General features: G+C 35.5%; 1 non-coding gene across 1 annotated transcript; it reads left to right on the forward strand.

Moving 5' to 3' along the window:
* The first annotated feature begins 787 nt into the window (after positions 1 to 787).
* On the forward strand, positions 788 to 869 carry TRNAS-AGA (transfer RNA serine (anticodon AGA)). Its single transcript has one exon. It is a non-coding gene; the product is annotated as a tRNA-Ser (tRNA).
* The last annotated feature ends 13,055 nt before the right edge of the window (positions 870 to 13,924 follow it).

The raw sequence follows: 13,924 nt of genomic DNA on the forward strand, positions 1-13,924 counted from the left end.
GTCACATTCTATCAACACTTCTCTTGAGAGCTCCGTTCCCTGCTTTCAAGAATAGAAATCATTGGTCACGGTCTGCAAGAATAAGCTTCTCTTGCAGCTCAGGACAGACCAGAAAGGAGAAATACGATCCGAGCAATAGAAACATGATGTCACCATGCTCTCCCGAGAGCAAAATGTACAAGAGAGAGTACTCTTTATGGATATCCACTGAATAAGTATCTACTACTACTTACACTGAGTGTAAATATCTACTTTATATGTTAATGGTTGTAAGGTCATAAACTTCATCTTTGATCGGTCAATCGCGATCAGCTAATTGAAGTTGGCTAATTGAGGTTGGTTAATTCTGAAATGTTGGATGATTTTGACAGAAGAACTGATTTATAGTAATAATACCTAGTTTTTTATGTCTTAAAAATGATGCTGGTTTATCTACATTTTATCAATTATTTCAATCCTTTAATTACAATGATAAAAATAATTACTACTTAATTTTATTATCAGATCAATTAACACCTATTTTTTCAGCTTTGTTCCTGTACTTGAACTTAATTTAGCGCGTTATTACATCTGTAATATTCACTTTCAAAATTTGCATTTGACCTTAATTCAGCCAATTCATTCCATCAAACTTGCTTCACTGAGCTTCGTTCAGCTTAATTCATCTGGCGCTTTCCATTCAATGTAATGTATGATTACGTGATCAAACCTTGAATTATATTATACATTTATCATCAGATTATTGTTTAGAATGTGTTGATTGCACGTAAATGTGTTTTTTGTATAAGCAGTCGTGGCCGAGCGGTTAAGGCGTCTGACTAGAAATCAGATTCCCTCTGGGAGCGTAGGTTCGAATCCTACCGACTGCGAAGTTTTTTTTTATTTTATAAATTATACAAAGATTTCAGTTTGTATTTCAAGTTTTCTTTCAGTCCATTAAGAAAATAGATTGATTCAGAAAATATTATTTTTTTAAGTTATTATTTTGACCAGATTTAGTGCCACACCAACTTTAGGTACCTAAATTTTAAGCATTAATAATATGGTCTAAAGTCTAAATTATTTTGCTAATTTGAGGAAAAATAACACTTCAAAATGTCTAGGTTATTAAATTATAATATAAGATAGAAGATACACGTTTGCCGCTTTCCCATAAATTTTTTTTGTTGTTAAATTACGTTTTTTAAAGCTGGACAAATTTAAATGGCAAATAGTACAAATATACTTTCGCTAATTGCCATTACACTTAGTTACTTAAACAATGACATCAAAAACATTTTTAGTTCCTTAAAGGGGGTATTCAATCGTAATCCATACTAATCTGAATACATCCTAGGCTACACTCCAAATTTCAACGAAAAATATTGAGTCGTTCTCTAGATACTTCTAATATACTATCAGCGTGAATTACCCTGTATACTTATGTATAATGAATATAATAAGTTTCTGCTAGTTGAATACAGTCAGTTGATCAGCAACAGATTTGTGTGTGTCATGTTTTAAGTTACGCTAATGCTTGTGCTTGTGTTGTGTTGTGTCGGTTCATAAATCCAGCTTTTTACTGTTTTCATCTAGAAATGTGAGAAAACTGGACTTTACTTAGGTGTGATTTAAAAATTAAATCCTTTAACTAATCCTTTCTTAATGAGGCTGTGTTATTACACATTTGGATATCCCCAAAAACAGCATTTACACACATACAATCAGAAAATACTTACTTGTAACCTATGAACTAAAAATATTATTTGCGTGGTTTTTTAGTGAGTGTTGATATAATAAAAGGACACCATTAGAGTGAGAGTAAAAGACCTAACCTCAATAAAACAACCATAAATCGTTTACATTGAAGACAAACAATAAAAGTGCGTGAACGAATTAAACCTTTAAGTATAGGACGTTTAGTATTTAATAGTCTTAATTAAAGAGACGTAATCACCGCTTACGCTCCACTTAATCGCCCTTATTATTGCTTTAGTATGTGCGATGATAGTGCTATTCTAGTCCCGTTGAGAAAGCTCGTTCCCCTATTATTGTTACATTACACAACAAATTAGCGTTTAAGCTAACAGAGTGTATGGTAACGCGCCCACTCGCAACTCGCATAAAATACAAATTCATTGTCAAATGGCAAGAAAACTATCTAATTTAACCACATCAGCTACATGTCGTAGACAAGACGAAATGGACCGGAGCCAGTGCATTTTGAACCGGCAAACAAGGGGCAATTTATCGTCGCCCATCCAGTAGTTTGTCTTAAATAACCGGGTTTAGGGACGTGGGCGGTCAAACGGTCTCAAATCTGGATATCGGACAGGCCACAGCGATTATAAATAGTCCGCGGCGTCCGATTTTACAACCCCCCCGACTGTTCGCGGACAGTATAAATAATACGCAGGTGCTAATTTAGAGGCGGTGACAAGTCCCGGGTGATTGAAATTCCTGTACATATGCCAAATCATGTTGTTTTGCATGCGTATTTTAACCAAATTATCCTATAACATTTGTTAGGAACGCGTGCTTATATTTAGACTTGGTATCGGGGATTATTTGCGGAAGGAAAAAACCGTTTTCGATGGCTCGAACGTTCGCAGCCTCGCCACGGACCTTTTGGCCAGTTTGCCCAACATCGCCGGTCAGCTGTCACCCATCACTCATGCCGTTCGACCACTACACGACTTTGTACTTAAGCCCTAATTGTGTCGAGAAGCCGCCTTAGATAATCGGTAGACTAGTTACACAAGCGGCAATTTTTTTAACCAACTTAAAAAAATATCTTAATGACTACCAATATGTGGTCTGAATCATAAGGGCAGGAAATTAGCAAAAAGTTACGCCAATTTAGATCAGGGCATATTATGTATTCTGACAGCGTTTTGAGTGATGGAACATCTATTTTTTACACTTTTCTAATATTCCTACCTGACATACATACATCAAGTACTTGCATAGAAGACTAATACTATCAAATGGATATAAACAAATATTTTTTACTAAAGTTGCTTTAGTTGTCTCCAACCTCTTTTCAACTCAAGATTAAAATGAAACCTACTCCCTAAAAAGGCTTAAAAAACGCAAAAAATTGATATAAGTGAGATACACAAACTTTACCTTACCCCTTGGAGGCTTAAAATTCTCCACTCAACCTACTTTCTCAAGAAACCATCTACGATGACACCCTCCATCCTCTAGCAGTCTAGGTTTTTCAAACCGTAGGGAAAGCAGACCGATTTCTCTTTATTCAAGACAAAATCTACACTAAACTAAGCTAATCAGAGCCAACGTCAGATATACATCCAAATTAGTATAAAAATTCTAATCTAATTTGATGAGATAATACCACAAACCAGAATCTCAGATGATGACGTACCCGCCATTAAACTCGGTTTGAACCTGATCAACTTTCAAATATGATTTATTATTTACTTTTATAACTTTTTCACTTGATAGTGTGTAAATCAACTAAATTTCAAAATCCACTTCACTGTTAGGCTTTCAGCCGCTTTCTACAGCTAGTGCCCAATTACTCGTACAATTTTGTCATCCCCGTGCACTTCTCGTTGATAAAAAAATAAGAAAAGATGTTTGGAAACGGTCGGATTCACCATCGATTTAATTAAAGAGACAAGCGTCCGAGATAACGTGCACCTTTCCTTGTACCCTGAGGAGGCCTTATCTCTCTGCAGGTAACAGGTAATAGTATCGTTGTTAGGTTATCTCTGCCATGCCTCTACTTTTAATGTCTCCCAGACATGTCAAGACTTTCAATAGCATCGCGGTGACATGGTTTTGTTAAATGGTCCGATTAATGGCTTTCTGTTATCCAAATCATTATTTTATTAGTCACAGTTTATATTAAGTTTTTTTTGTAAAATTTGATTGGAGGTTAGTATAATAAAGAATCATCATCATTTTGGCTGGTAGTTGGCAAAAACCCCCTCAAACACAACGACTTAATAAAGCTTATATTAAAGGGGCAAGATATGAAGATATTCATCCGGAGCCAGAGTCGGTTTTAATTTTGAGAACGATTTTCCCCCTTGGTTAATGCTCGTCCCGCGTTTTCCAACCACTTTTTAAAAGGATTTCAGGGCAGTCGTTAACGGCATTACGCGAACGTTATACATTTCCTTATAGGAGAACCGTCACAAGAGTTTTCACAGTTTCCACAGATACGGCGAATTGGTTTTAACTAAGTAAATTCGGCCAGTTTCACTGCTTCTAATTAATGTAAAAGTTGTACCAAACTTTGAATTGTAATTAATTTTCAAAATAAGGTACATGGGCATTCCTTGCTTTTAATGGCATATTTGTAGGAAGAGATTATTTCAAAATCCGGAAAGCTTTGTTTTGCTTTATTCTCAAGGTTCTTGTGTTGGTCTTCATTCTCTTCCAAGCACAATAAAACTTTCTTATTTTTTCCCTTTTTTATCTTTCTTTGGTTCATGTTTGCAGTCTTTTTCAGAAATATCTGAATTTGGTCTACCTATATTACTGTTTCGATTATTAATAAACCTACCTATTAAAAGACCCATTTAAAATAAACCAAGGCCTCAAGCAGAGAGATGGACTCGCCCCAATGCTCTTTAATCTAGCATTAGAATACGCAGTAAGGAAAACCACGGTAGAAACCTACATACAACTAGAAGGCGCAGCTGAAGAAGTGGGCCTAAAAGTGAATGAAGATAATATCAAAGTATTAATACAGATCCGAAGCAATAGAAGAAGAGGCCAGAACACGACAATAGGCCATCAGTGACTTTACCTACCTAGGCTGTAACCTATGCATACGGGACGAGATGAAGGAGATCCAACGAAGAATCAGTAATTGCCAATAAAGTATACTACCACATTTCCGCCATAATCAGATCAGGGAATGTCCACAAGAAAACAAAACTGAAAGTTTATAAAACAATAATACGCCCAGTGTTATGCTATGGAAGCGAGACCTGTGGTGAACACGAATGGTGAACGCATTCGATCTTAACGCAGAATACATGGACGGTCCAAGAAAAGGAACAGTAGAGAATAAGATACAACCACGAGATATACCAGCTCTGGCAGACCTGGCAACAACAATAAGATTACAAATACTTAAATGGGCCAGGCATTTGCAAAGGATGGAAGAGTCAAGAGGATTTTTAGCCAAAAACTGGAATTTAAGAGACCGATGGGCAGACAAAATCCAGGGGGACGCTCTATCCATGCTCGGAACTCCAAACTGGAGAAAGGCGGCGGAGGACAGGGATGGTTGGAGGAAGAAAATAGAAAAGGCCAAGGCCCGATTTGGGCTGTAGCGCCATTGGATGGATAAATTAATATAATGCTTCGAATGCTTATGCCTATATTTCCAAGCTGTAGCTGGTCAGTGTTGATCTGGCACAATTCTACAGCTTGGTCAACATTTGAAAGTTTGATAAAAAAGTGGTTTAGCTTCAATCTCTAAGTATATCATATTGCTATCATCTGTTTGTTATTACTTTTTCAATGTTGACAGTCTAAGTCAGTATAAAGCAATTTTATGAACTTGGTAAACTACGATCAATTATATGGAAGCATCCTTTCCTATGCAACCACCCCATGATTACTTCCGGCAAGTTTTTTAATATTCTTTTCGAGACGGGGTTTAACATGACACCTAATTTCCAGAAATTTTATTGTAATAGGGTATTAGGAGGGTTAAATAAGATTTTTGCTTAGTTTTCCTTTTTTTTTAATAAGGCTCGGGAGGCGGTTGAATTTGAATGTTATTGCTCGAAGAGGATTTGCCCCGGTTTTTTATTAGGACGCAGGCGGTGTGGTTTTTCCTCTACTTTTACGTCCCTTAATTAGGTTTTACCTACTATGTGTGTGTGCTGACGAGAAAAAGTTCAAGAGATAATAATATAGGGGGCGAAACGCGTGTTGCTACTGAAGAAAAAAATATAGAGGCGCTAGTCTGATTAGTTAAGTCGGATGTGGGCTTATTATCTGTTGTGTTTTGCTTTGTACCTTAATGTGTCTTACCCATATAGGTTCTTGTTACGGTTAATTTCTGTATGTATGGTTTCTTCCCTTAAAAGTTTTTCAGAAATGGTCTTTTTGCATGAACTATCTGTTAGATGTTCAGACAGTTTTCTGCTACTTGAAATACACAGGTGATTCAACCAAACCAGTCTTTTGCCTACGATAGTCAAGTTTTCGAGAAAATGTCAACATTTGTTTTTTTGTATCATTTGGTACAAAATTTTGGGCTTTTATGATCATCTCCAGCAAATATGGCATATCTTGGCACTTCTTTAAACGATCAGACTATACCCTAACTGTCTTCGTCTGGCAAAAAGACCACAAAGCCACCAACGTCCGTATCCTTGTTAAGCAAGGTTAATTATTATTCATAAACTCCCAACCGCATCCCGGCCAGTTCGAGCCCTTGTTAAAATTAATATTATCCACTTTACAACCCTGTTCGCGGGATTAAACCGGCCGACCAGCGCCTGGACCTTAGATTAACGTTTCCCGTGTTTCTCTGTCCGGTTTTTCGAGTGAAACTGTCCTTTTTGCATGAATTGCAAATTACCAGTGTTTTTCGAGCAATGTTGCCACTTCTCAAGTCATAAATATACAAAGAGTCTCTAAAATCAGTTAACATAACATTCAGAAAAAATATAGAAGAGTGAGGTGTTAAGAGTCTCTTTAAGAAAATTTTTTGTAATAGTGTTGAGGAGAACATAAATCTTCATTTAGTTCACTTAAAAATGGTATATTGAGAAAAAGTATAGTTTGTAAGGCAGTCAAAAGGATCACGTTTAGAAGTGAAGATTAGAAGAATGTTCCACAGAAATTTTCCTGATCTGTAAGAATTAATGTTTCTAAAATAGCGTTGTGCCTGGAAGAATTATACTCACTGGACTCATAGAACACTCGTTCAAGTGATTTTCAATTAGTTCAGCCTCAAAACAACATATCAATACAAAAATTCCTCCTCCACTTTTGTCTTCCTTCTTGAAACTTTGAATTTGATCAGATATATTCAGAAAAGTTTATTAGAAGGAGATGTTTAATCTTGAAGCTACTTGATGGTCTAAATAGTATTAATTATTGTGGGTAAGGTTTGATAAAAAGTAATATACCAAAAAAACTTTTAAAAGATATTAGACGCAAATGGATCATTGGATACTTTAGCAAGTTCTACAAAATTTTCCACCTGAATATTTAGACTATTTAATGAGGAGTACAAACAAATTCCAAAAGAAAAAATTAAATTACATTTCATATTAGTTGAAACAACTTCTTTCCTAGTCCTTTAACAGAATTGCTTTATTCAATGGAAAAACACAAGTGGAAAATTCATATTTTTAGAATCGACCGAGTTGAATGTGGAGCGTCATCAAATGCAAATATTAATTACAGCCCGGTCTTTGCTGTTACAGGTTCAAAAGCGCAAAACTGCAATTTATTGAGAGCTTTGAAGTTGCAACTTAATTACTTCTTGAATTATTGCATCCAGACAATTTTTGATAAATTGTCACGGGTTTTGCGGGCGTGGGGTGGTTAAAGAAGAGCGCGAGGTCAATTTGGTTTTACGACACCTTAAGAATGTCATATCTACGGTTTTGACGCATTCAAATGAGGCGTGTTTCGCGTCGTCGGATAATTTTCTTCGGTTTTACGAGCGCCATTTCAACGTATGACACGTCTCGACGGATATTACGAGACGTTTATTTGTTAATTTTTCCAGTGGAAATTAAGTTTTATGTCCTAGCCGACATTGATGGAATTTTTAGATGAATTACTCCGTCTGCTATTTGGGGATAAAGGAAATGATGTTTGCTGAAATGATGAAAAAATTGAAATTGAGTAAAACGTAGTAGAAACTATTAAGCTGGATAACACAGCATAAGCACAACATAAGCAAAGTAATAAAATAGCAATGCTAATTTATCAATTTTCTTGACTCTTTTGACAACATTAACAACAAAATAATAGAAAAAAGGTGGGAAAGAGTTCAAAATGAAATTAGAAAACCATCACAAATCAAACATAAAAGATCAACAAGCTGTTTGTGACCTGTAAAGTAACTTAAACAATAAATTACCAACTGATCTCTACTAGTTTGTATAGTGGTTGTAGATCATACCCCCTTTTCTCTTATCTGTAAGCACATATTGGCTAGTACAAAACTGAGGATCAGTGTTCAATCACAATGACTATTACTCGGGTTAACTTGATCAATTATTGCTGGATAGCAATTTGCATTGGGAAATCATGGTGTGTGAGTCTTGTATTTTGTAATCCGTCGGTTTGAGCCCCCTTCCGTAAACAGTAATAGAACGTTTCGAGTGTTCGTAAACATACTCGAGCCGGTGGCAATTAAAGCGAAAGGTATCAATGTCCCTATCAATCAAATAAGTCTGGGAAAGGGTGCGGAGGGCACGTAGCACTACGTGCCTGTTTCTTCGGGCCGTAGATTTCGCTTTTGCCAGTCAATATTTGGCGAAACTCGATGCTCGGATACGTTCGTGTCAGTTGAGGATGTCAATTTTTCGACAGATTAGCTTATTGCCGGCCGAATGATTGTATCCAAGACGGTTCTGAACAGTGGCGTTCAAAATAGACTAAATTGTAAGAAAGTTGAAAATCAATTTTGAAAAGCCAGTCACTGGGATGTTAGAGAAGATTTACTTAACTTTTCAATTGGGGAGATTGCACTTGATTTCAAATTGTCTGAAAGTCCAAACAACCGGAAAACCAGATTATTTTCTCAGGTAAAAGACAACCAGTATTATATTTTACTGATCAAATATCCTATTTTACTATGGACTCTGCAACCAAGAGCACTTTACAGTACTCAATACCTGATGATTCAAAAATGATGCCTGGAATAAGGCTTAAGAAGTCATTGAATCAGAATGCAGTTATATTCCACAATTTTAAGTTATTTGTTCCTTGTTTTGAAAAGGGTATTTTCGTTGTAGTAGTTTAAAACTGTAATAAAACCATAGGTATCTATTCTTTCTTAAACAGATGCAAAAAGCTCTTAAAAATTAGACTGTGGTATAGTAAGGTGTCACAGTATTAGTAATCCACAAAACATGTGTAAATAAAATGTTCCTGATTCCTCTGGTACAAGGCGTTAAAGTTTACAAATATTTTCAGTGTTATTTTAATTTCCAACAATTACTGTTATGAAATGCGAACCAAAATTTGATATTAAGAATTTTAGAGAGTAAATTCGAGCTTTAGACTGATGGTAGAGAGTTTCAGCATATTCTCTTGGAGCTATGTAATGCAAAGTTTGATTAATTCTAAGAAAATTAAGTAAACATGTTGGAAAATTTGTTTTGTTGAGAATTTTTTTCCAAACAAACTTTTATGACCAACAATGATATTATCCTATATTCATGTCTATCAACACTTCAGTTTCAACAGCTTCATCAATTCTAAAAAATACTTGTAGGTCACTTTTTACTCTTGTAGAACCACACTTACAAGTTTTATTTAGTAAACTTTCAATGTAAAATTAATAACATTGTATTGCAAGTTTCCTATCATCCGTACCAAACTATTGTCGGCAAAGCTTTTTAACCACATTTAACGCCATTCCCGCTTATTTTTCTTCTGGTCGCAGAACAATAAAACCGTTTAAAACACTCTTGAGAAACATTAAAACAATTTCGTTTTTTTTTGGTCCTTCGGCTGGTTCGGGTACCATTGTTAGCGCCGCGGAACCCGAGGTGTTATAATTGGTCCGAACACAGTCCCTGGCGTCAGGCAGGCGACTTGGTAGTTCTTCGATCGAATCGTGGATTTTTTCATCACTACGTTCCTTGATTGTTTGAAATTTAACAAACAAACAATAATATTCAAATAGTTTCAATGGGGTATTTTTTGATGGTATAAGTTGTTGTTAAGATCGTTTGGGGTGTGAGTTGTGTTTTATATTTAGGTGGATGAGAAAGTTGTGTGATGGAGGTAAAACAATTCAAGAACGTAGTGGTACCAATCATCGAACCGGTCGTTCAGTACACCGATGACACAAGGTTGTAGCAGAGAAGCAGACGGAGCAGCGATAAGCGAACCCACGCACCGATTTACATTGAACATCCAACTTCAGTTGGGTGTAAAGGCTGTAAGGTGTGAAATTTAGATGGTATCGCATCGTCGGAGGAAGTTTTTATTGTTCGTCGTCTTAATGATCATCTCGATAGGTCGGGGGCCTCTGGTCCATTAGGCCGATCCAGGTAACCGGGACGAATCCGGAAATTCCTTTACAGGTCCATCAATAATCCAGTCCAAACCGACCAGAAGGGACTCTTTCCTAATTCCCAATGGACGATCCCGTTAAATTATCAATACGGAGCTGACCCGTGTCCAGGCATGTCCGGTCTTGTCGGCGCTTATCCATTATTGATGCCCCAAGAAGCCAATGTGTCGTTCGAGGTTTCGGACAAATAACCGAGTTGATGGACGTCTTTTAAATGTTTCAGCAACTCTCCTACCTCTAACCTCCTCTCGAGAGGTTTCAATGATACAAATAATTTTTGGGTGATACGCCTCTGGGAGCTTTGTCCATTTCGCCAAAAAAAAAGGACATCGAACACGTTGCCAACAGAAAAGTGATATTTTTCAAACACGAGTGCGACCGCCGACTGAAAAATAAACGGGATTTTTATCCCGGTAAATAATACATCGATTTGTTCATGTGTACAAATTTGCCTGTCAAACTGTAAAACCGATCCTATTATTTGTTCGTTTATTGGTTTATTTCAATTTGGGACGGGTTAGGACAGAGCATCGTGAGAGTGAACAGATTTTGTCTGTTTTTGTTCCTGGATATTTTTTTAATACGTTTTAATTCAAAAATCGTGAATAACTGAACAATCATTCAATTCTTGATCAAGGAGGAAGTTGGAATTTACTTCAAAAACTCAAAATTACCTGAAGAGATGTTTAACATGGTTTACTAATATTCAGTTAGAAAGCCAATGGTAATGGTAAAAACTGAAAGTATATTCAAAATATCTCATGGTCAAAAAGACTTTATAGAAAAACTATAAAGTGATAAGTTCTGGAAACAATTATCGTCCCAAAAGTTGCAAAAATGGAAATCATTATGGATGCTTTCCAATAACAATGTCTTATTGACTTTTATGGGTCAAAATATGCTCATTTTGTGTATTATCAATAATGTTTTTCGTAAACTATGTATCATTTGTAAAACGTATAGTGAAGCAGAAGTTACATTAATGTAGTCTGGTTTCTAAGTCATGTCATCAGTGTCATCAGGAATTAAATGCTGAACTTTTTGTAGATGATACGAGTGAAAACTACTGTAATCTTATCTAACATATTGTCAGGTAAATATAAAAAATCTAATAACTTGATCTGTTTCAGGATGATACGTGACGAAAATAGATAAATTTTATAGATGGGATTATGTTTCCAGATATAGAGGTCTGCTTAAGAAGGCTCCAGTTACACACAATACCAACTTTTTCCAATAAAACAAAATGTAAATCTCGGAATTTGGTTACGTGACGATACCCCTTTCAGACTGCGTCGTTTACATCAATTTCAGCGTATAATCGTTTTGGCAAGCGACCTAAACGTTGGTCTATTTGCACGTACGATAAATTCGTGAATTGAGACACTAATTGGAGACATTTATTATGGAAACGCACGACTAAATTAACCAGAACAATTCTGGATAAATTAGTTTCGGATGTACGGTCAGGCTGTTTAGGCCTTCAGTCCGTCGATGATGTTTTTTCTGGAACAAACAGTAGCGTATAAATTAATCTGTACTACATGTATAATGCATGCGTTCATACTAAAGAGTATCACCAACGTCGACTAATCTCAATTTGCAAATAAGCGACCCAAAAGGGAGACCCGGAACGTATACAAGTAAGACAGTTTTAATTACGACTTGTAAGTGCAGTGTAAACACACTGCTCTGCTATATTCCCCGAACTAATTAATGTAGCTCTCCTAGTTGCGAGAGCAACCTGGGCGCTAGGAGCGTCACCACATAACACCCTCCTATTTCCTCTCTCAAACAATAACTACCCTATCCCCAATTTAAAAACTTACCTGCTGGAAAACACCACAGTATTTACTAATAAAAAACCTTAACAAACAAGCCAGTAGATCTCAAGGAATGATAACTCAAACTCAGTACCATAGTGCCACTCCATGGAGATCTTCAGAGAGAGGATTAATTACTTTACAGTTGCTTCAGAATGTATGCCTGGAGAAAGGTAATAAACGCGCCCTTCAAATGTTTCGAGGACGCTGAAGTGTTTTTCGGGTTATCTAATTTTCGATATTGCCTCGTTCCCGAGGGAATCGGGGTTATACGGCTCTTCCCTGTTTTTTTTTCGGTGCCGGGGTTTTGTCGTTTAGGGCACGTCCTTAGGCGGGTTTCCAGGCATTGAAAGCTGATTTTTATTCCTGTCTGGAGACTTTGAGTTAGATGGGTTTGTTTTTTTGAGTTGATCCTACATAAGGCATTGATGGTTGTTATTGTTAAAACAATGTGAAATTATGTAAAAATAAATGTACTAAAAAAAATCTACACAAAACAGGTCACTTTTACATATAGTTTTAAAGTATTTTAACTAAAGTGTACTTCAGAATCAGAGAAATCAGAAAAGTCAGTGGAAGTAGAAAATTTATAATATACAGAATTGGAATTAATTTATAGTCTTGAATATTTAGTACAACATTTTTAAATTTTGTATGAAAAAGTTTTAAAAACTGTTGAAATGGACATATTTTTTATTTACACTATAACTATAAATCACTTTGTATATAGTTTGGATTTTAGTTCAAATTAGTGTTCGAACATTATTGCAAAAAACATTATAAATTTTCTTTTTGGTTTATAAGTGCTCAATAGTCTCTTTCAGGGTGTGTTCCAAAGTGTGACATTGGTAGAATTTGAGAGCAATCAGAATTTGTAACACACTGTATACCTACATATGCACAAAAAAGAGGAAAAACTAAAATGCGGATTGCAAGCTTTTAATTTTAGTTTTATTTAAACTTAATAAGAAGAAAGTTCTACTATATTTTTAAGTTCTCTATTTTCTTCCATGTGGATAACATGGATCGTGCAACTGTGCGTTCAAGGTAAAACTTGATTGCCTGATGCATTACTCTTTCATATGTAATAATTACTTCATTTTTATATCTAAAAAACGACTGAATTTAATATGCATATGCATATGCATATTTTCCAGGCTAGTTTAGTTAAGTGAAGTACATGGTTTGGTAATTGTGGGGATGCCTTGGTGAACCCAACACAATATTCTATCGTTGACCAAAAAGGCACCAAAACAACGAAAAAATCAAATATGGGTGTCTACTTAATCATGTACAATAATTATAAAGTAGCTAAAGTCTTTAAAATCGTTTTAAAATTAGTAGAGAGCTCTAAAATCATCTAAAACTTTGCTTTATTATTGCCAGATGGCTCTAGAAATGTATTTAAAATTACCAAAAGTTTCTAAAGCCCTTTAAACCTTTAAGAGGCTTAAAGTCGTTTTCAAAATGCCAGAAATTAGTTAAAAACTTGGATAATACCTAAAAAAACTGCCGAAAGCCTCTAACAATACTCTTCAAACCTCCAAGATTATTTCCATACTGTCAGATGACTCTGGACTAGAAATCGCTTCAGCAATACAGAGACCTGCTGAATATTGCCTGATTGTGATGATGAATTACTCTTTCATATAGGTAGTGTTTCGTAAAATTACTTTCTTTTAAAGATCTACTATAATGAACAATAATAATTAATTAATAAGTATACTATACTGAAAGTAGGATAGGAATAAAAAAGAGTGAAGTAAGAAAAAAAATAAGAATAAAGTATTGCAAATAATACAAACATAACCAGAAAGTACTAAAACCCTTAAAATGCAATAATATACAAACAAAAAGC

Source organism: Ips typographus, linkage group LG7 (genome assembly GCF_016097725.1).
Source record: "Ips typographus isolate SLU linkage group LG7, UJ_Ityp_2.0, whole genome shotgun sequence".
NCBI lineage: Eukaryota > Metazoa > Arthropoda > Insecta > Coleoptera > Curculionidae > Ips > Ips typographus.